Genomic DNA, 5990 nt, shown 5'->3' with positions numbered 1-5990 from the left:
TTTTAGTCAGCAATAAATGCTGTGAATATATATTTCTGCAGTGGATAGTGAGTAAAGCTCAGAATAGAAACCAATAGTAGTTCTTTAAGTTTATCTTCAATCTAATTCTTCTTTTTTAAAGTATATTTTATTGATTATGCTATTACAGTTGTCCCAATTTTTTCTCACCTTTACCCCCCTCCACCATGCATACCCCTCCATCCAGCATTCCTCCTCCCCTTAGTTCATGTCCATGTGTCATACATATAAGTTCTTTGGCTTCTCCATTTCTTATACTATTCTTAAGCTCCCCCTGTCTAGTTTGTGCCTGCCAATTTTGCTTCTTACTCCCTGTACCTTTTCCCCCATTCTCTTCCTTCTCCCTCCCCACCAATAACCCTCCATGTGATCTCCATTTCTATGTTTCTGTTCCTGTTCTAGTTGTTTGCTTAGTTTGTTTTTTAGGTTTAGTTGTTGATAGTTATGAGTTTGTTGTCATTTTACTGTTCATAGTTTTGATCTTCTTTTTCTTAGATAAGTCCTTTTAACATTTCATATAATAAGGGCTTGGTGATGATAAACTCCTTTAACTTGACCTTATCTGAGAAGCACTTTATCTTCCCTTCCTTTCTAAATGATAGCTTTGCTGGATAGAGTAATCTAGGTTGTAGGTCCTTGCTAATTCTAAATGTGTGGAAATATAATTGCTTGTTTCTTGAGGAAATATTCATTATTGAGTTGTAAGGGCCAAATATCATAATATTAAAACGTAATAAATCCCAGGGTGTTTAGTGATTGAAAGAATAAGTAAATAGATGAATGGTAAGATGAGTGATAAATGTATAATTTGTTTATTATTTAGAAGGATTATAAATATCTCTTCTGTTATTCATAGTCAAAAGAATAAAGACTTTTGCAGAGAGTGTTGTGATCTTGGGAACCACGGAACCAGAACACAGACAAGTTCCTAGGTAGAAAGATCACATGACTAGGCTGATGCAAGGCTCTATGTAGCTGGGTTGGAGGAAGCAGGTACCATGGGCAAGCTCCCTCACAGAGCAGGGCTTGGGCTTTATAGCCCTGTACTCCAGAGTCCCAAAACACGGTTAATCCAAAATATTCCTGACCTTATTACGACTCAAAATGATTTCTTGTCTTAGGTTTGAGTGATTATCAGAAGTAAATAATCTTGTTAAAAATGATCTCATGAATTTTTCTCCACCCTTTTCCTGAGATACTTTCTCTGTTTCCAACACCAGTATCTGGGGTGGACATATTGATGGCCTTTGCCTGATTGGCTCTGAGATCATTTTATTCCCTTTCCTGCTGCTCCCTATTGTAGTGGGACTGGCAGCCACAGCACCGTGTTCCACCTCTCCAATTCAGCTAGCTGGCCGCCTGCTGGGTTCAGGCAACATAGGAGGCACTGGGTCAAAATTGCAAGTGGAGAGTAAAGGGCAATTTGGGGTTTCTTACACTTCTGTGTGCCTCACATTGTATCAGGGGGCAGGTTTAACTCCTCCACTGCTTGAATTCCCAAAACACAAGCCCTGTGTGATACCACACTCCACTGTGAAGAACAGGCCTCTAGGCTCTTGTATCATCACCTTGTGACTTGCCTTTCCAGCTTTAGATTATTGCTTCTCCCTGGTTTGCTTTATGAGCCCCTGCTTATGGTCTCAGCTCCTCTATCAACTGTATAAATGCATTATGTTTCAACAGACTTAAGTGGTTTCTGGTTCCATGACTGTACCATGACTTATAATGTCAACTCTAGAATGTTCTTTTCATTATCTCTTTTTTGGAAGTGTAGCTTCCCTACTCAGCAGTTATTTAACTGGAATCCTTCTTAATTTAGACAAATGTGATCCTATCACCTGATCATCTTTATTTAAAAATTAAATTTATTGGGGTGACATTTGTTAATAAAATTATATACATTTCAAGGGTATAAATCCACATTGCATTGTGAGCTTACCACCCAAAGTCAAATCTTCTGTCACCATATATTTGACCCCCTTTACCTTTTATTACCCTCTTCACCTCCTTCCCTCTGATACCCCCCAACTGTTGGGTCTGTGTGTCTTTTTCCCCCTGCTAATATGATAGTGTTTTCATTATTGTCACTTTGTATATGATTTAAAGCCAGAAGAGTGATACCTCTAGCTTCCTTCTTTTTTCTCAGGATTGCTTTGATTATTTGGGAGTCTTTCATGGTTCCATAGAAATCTGATGATTTTTTTTGTTCTATTTCTTTAAAAAAATGCCATGACCATCTTTTTGAGGTCATTTGTCTCGTGCTGGACTGAAGGTGGTGCCCACTCTTTGCTCAGTTGATTGGGCCAGGTAAAGTCCCTGAGAAACATGAATTAATGAGTAATTTTCCCTGATATATGAGTATTTTGACTAGGAGAGGCTCCAATCTCTTGTCCCTCTTGAATGTTCATTAATATATAAAATGCAGAAACTATCACATTGTCTTTTCCTTCCACTAAAATACTTGAACACTTTTATTGTGGTTTAACATTTTAACTATTCTAAAGGGTACAGTTTTGTCAAATTCAATGTATTTACGTTGTTGTGCAACCCTCACCACCATCTATCCCCAGAGTTTTTCATCATCCAGGACCTACAGTCTGTATCCGTTAAACAAGTCTCGATTTCCCTCTCCCCCAGCCCCTAGCTACTCTGGAGAACACAAACAACATCATACAGTATTTCTTTCTTTTTTTCTAACTGGCTTATTTTACTTAGCATCATATCCTTAGGTTTATTTATGCTGTAGGATGTTTCAGAGTTTCCTTCCAGTTTCAAGCTGGATATTATTCTATGCCACATGCATTTGTACTTAATGATTAATAATGTTGAACAAATTTGCATTCATCTGTTGATGAAGAGTTGGGTTATTTCCACTTTTTGACTGTTATTAATAATGTTGCTATGAGTATTGCTCTTCACACATGTGTTCAATTTTCTGCTTTCAATTCTTTTGGTTATATAACTAGAAGAAGAATTGTTGGATCAAATGGTAATTTTATGTTTAGTTATCCAAGGAACTGCCATGCTGTTTTTCATAGCAGCTGTGCCATCTTACATTCCCCACAGCAACGGACAAGAGTTTCTATTTCTCCACCTCCTCACTAAAACTAGTTTTCTGTTTTTAAAAAAATAATAGCCATCTTATTGGGTATGAAAGGTATCTTTTTAATGTTTTGATTTGCATTTCCTTAATGATTAATGATATCAAGTATCTATTCATATGCTTATTTCACATTTGTATATATATCTGGAGAAAGTCCATTCAAGTCCTTGCTCAATCTCTTTCATTAAATATTTTATTGTTGTTCAGTTACAGTTGTCCCCATTTTCCCCCCTTTGGTCTCCTCCACTCAGCCCATGCCCCGCACCTTCCTCACTTTTGGATTGTTTTGTGTGTGTGTATGTGTGTTCTTGTTGTCGAATTGTAGGAGTTTTTAAAAATATGTTAATCTTAATATGTTATCAAATAAATAATTCGCAAATATTTTTCCCTTTCTATGAGTTGTATTTGTACTTTGTTGATGTCCTTTGATGCACACAAATTTTTAATTTTGATTATGTCTAATTTATTTATTTTTGCTTGTTGGTCATTCCTTTGTTCATAGCCAAGGAATCCTTGCCAAACCCAGTGTAATAAAGCTTTCTCCCTATGTTTTCCTTCCAAGAGTTTTTTTATAGTCTTAGCTCTTATGTTTAGATCTTTAATCAATATTCAGTTAAATTTTGAGTATGTTAGAAGATAGGGTGTAACGTCAATCTTTGGTGTGTGTATACTAAGTTTTCCCAGTACCGTTTGTTGAAAAGCCTGTGCTTTCCCATTTGGATGGTCTTGTCATCTTTGTTGAAAATTGTCTGATCTTATAGGAGAATGTTTATTCCTGAACTCCATTCTATTGGTCCATATAATTGTCTTTATGTGAGTACCACATTGTTTTGATTACTGTGGCTTTATAGTAAGTTTTAAAATCAGAAAGTGTGGTAACTCCAACTTTTTCTGTTTTTTAAATTTTTTAATGTTTTTTTGTCTACTTGGGATCCCTTAAAATTCCATATAATTTTCAAAATGAATTTTACTATTTCTGCAAAACATCGTTGGAATTTTGAGAAGGATTGCATTGAATCTGTCGGTTGCTTTGGGTAGTGCTGACATCCTATGAATGTAGATATCTTTTTATTTATTTATATTTTCTTTAATTTCTTTTAGCAATGTTTGTAGTTTTAACTGTACAAGCCTTTCATTTCCTTGGTTAAGTTTATTTCTAAGTATTTAGTTCTTTCGATCCTATTGTAGATGGGATCTTTTGCTTAATTTTCTTTTCAGATTGCTATTATATAAATATAATAGCTTATATTTATATAAGCTATTTATATATTTATATATTTATATATTTATATTATTATATAAATATAAGCTATTATATTTATATGATATAAATATAATAGCTTATATTTATATAATAATATTTATATTATATTATATAATTTATATTAGATAATAGGTGTAAAATATATAATATTTATATATTATATAAATACATAATATATTTATATTATATAAATGCATTATATTTACTCTACAATTTACTACATTCTATTTTATTTAAATCATAAAATATATTTATATTATATAATTTATATCATATTCTATAATTGATATTCTATAATATTGATACAATAGCTGTAATAAATATTTATGTAATAGATATAATAAATATATAATTTATATTATATGATACTTATATAAATCTACATAAATATTATATAATTTATATATTTACATAAATAAATAATCTATATTTATTTATATAAATATAAATATATAATATAAATATATTTTATATAATTATATTTGTATTATATTATATAGTTTATATTATATAATATTTCTATAATAGCTGACATTTGAGTGTTGATTTCTTAACCTGCAAATTTGCTGACTTTGTTTATTTGCTTAGATAATTTTTGTGTGTGTGGAATCTTAGGGATATTTACATGTAAAATGTGGTCATCTCTTAACAGAGAGCATTTTACTTCTTTCTTTCCAATTCTGAATTCTTTTATTTATTATTTGTGCCTTTTTGTACTTGGTAAAATTTCCAATAGGATGGTAAATAGATGTGGCAAAAGTGGGAATTCTCTTCTTGTTCCTGGTTTTAGAGAAAAGGCTTTTAGTCTCTCACCATAGAGTGTAATATAGCTGTGGATTTTTCATGCATGATTTTTATGTTGAGGAAGTTTCTTCTATTCCTAGTTAGTTGGGTGCTTTTTCTTATTTTTAATAAAAAAGGTGTTAAATTTGTCAAAGACTTTTTCTGCTTCAGTTGTATGATCGTGGTTTTTCTTTCTTTTTTTCAGTTAGTGTGGTATATTACATTGATTGATGTTTGTATTTTGAACCAATAGGATTTAATAAACATTTATACAATACTTCATAAAAATAGCAGAAAACATTATTTTCAAGCTCACATGCAACATTTACCAAGAAAGACCACATTTGGAACATAAAACATATCTTAAAAAATTTTAAAGAGTAGAAATCTTACAACATATGTCTCAGACAATGATGGGACTAAAGTAGAAACCAAGAAGAGAAAGATAGCTGGAAAACCCTAGAGAACCTAGATATTAAACAGTACATTTCTACATTACACATGGACCAAACAACTCTCAAGAGGAACTAAAAAATATTTTAAATAAAATGGAAATGAAAACACAGCTATCAAAATTTGTGAAATGAGGTGAAAGTTGTTGAAAGAGACAAAAGATTTACTTTTGCTCTGACATGTAATTTTATGCCAAATGTGAACTAAATTTGGGGAGAGGGACTGAGGAAACTCTGAGTGGCTGCCTGCGTGTTTTTAAACTCATCTAAGAGGATAAAATATTCATTCTGTTTCTAGCTAATCTTTTCACCCTCAGGTAGTTGTTTTGGGGTCTCTGAGCTCCTCAGAGCCTTTGAACGAGTGGAGAAG

Source organism: Desmodus rotundus, chromosome 3 (assembly GCF_022682495.2).
Source record: "Desmodus rotundus isolate HL8 chromosome 3, HLdesRot8A.1, whole genome shotgun sequence".
NCBI classification, from domain to species: Eukaryota; Metazoa; Chordata; class Mammalia; order Chiroptera; family Phyllostomidae; genus Desmodus; species Desmodus rotundus.
The sequence above is the reverse complement of the archived record's forward strand: the minus strand, read 5'-3'. Positions refer to the sequence as shown.